Here is a 1036-nt window from a genome sequence, read left to right as displayed (position 1 = left end):
CACACCTTTCTTATTACAATTCATCAAATATATATAGAAATACAAAATGATAAACTGTTACAAACTTTCAGGAATAAAATCCTGAACTGTATACTAAAAATAAATAATATCTCTTAATTAGTTGTCGAAATCTGGAACTATTGCAAGTATCTTGCCTTGAAATCTGGAGTTGGTTCACTAGTGCTGATATTCTGCCTTCATTTGTTGAACTGCTTGAGTCAATTTTCCCACCTAAACACCAGCTGTCGCACAACACTTTTTCTTTTTCCTTTTGGCATTTTCACAAGACATAAGGCCAATGTCTCGCTATACTTTGATGTTGCACCTGCAATGTCTCCCTGTTGTCTCTTTAGGTTTCCTTTAAATGCATTCATTTAAGATGATAGCTTGAAACATAAAATACTTTTAGCAGAATCATTTCAATGCTTCCAGGAGTGCCAAAACCTTAGATTTTGTGCTTACGTTCCTTTAAATAACAACAATTTTATCACTCTTGTTTCTGAGAGGATTTCATGTACCATGTTCCTTTAATGTATTTGAAGAACATCTCTGTCTGCATTATAAAAATTACAATTTTGGTATCTTCCTTTCGTTCAAAAGCTTCTCATGCTCCAGATTTAGCATGCTATTTCTCCATGGTTCCATGATTATTCACTTTGGTGTGATGAAAGTGAAACCTTATAATTTTTTGCTAATCTTTCTTCTGGAAATACTGTGTAGAATGTAAGAAGTTCAAACTAAGAGCAACATGATTTCCAACTATGGCACTCTGCACTTCTGAAAATTTGGAAGCTAAGAACAGAAAATTACATCAAAATAACCCCATATTTTTCTGATAACCTTACCCAAAAGTTGTCTTGTTCACAGCAAGGCGCAGAGGAAAATCTAATCTTACATTATTTTGATGATTGATATGTTGTGTTAAATAAGATTATTGATCTTCCATGATCATATTGTATGGTTCTGATGCAATAGGGATGTATTGCGACATATACATGTATGGAATTCATTTAAATGGATTTATGAGGAAATATGG

This window comes from Pinus tabuliformis, chromosome Q (assembly GCF_031772625.1).
Source record: "Pinus tabuliformis cultivar Carrire ecotype Pingquan chromosome Q, CPIR1, whole genome shotgun sequence".
In the NCBI taxonomy this organism is placed as follows: Eukaryota; Viridiplantae; Streptophyta; class Pinopsida; order Pinales; family Pinaceae; genus Pinus; species Pinus tabuliformis.
Note: the sequence above shows the minus strand (reverse complement) of the source record.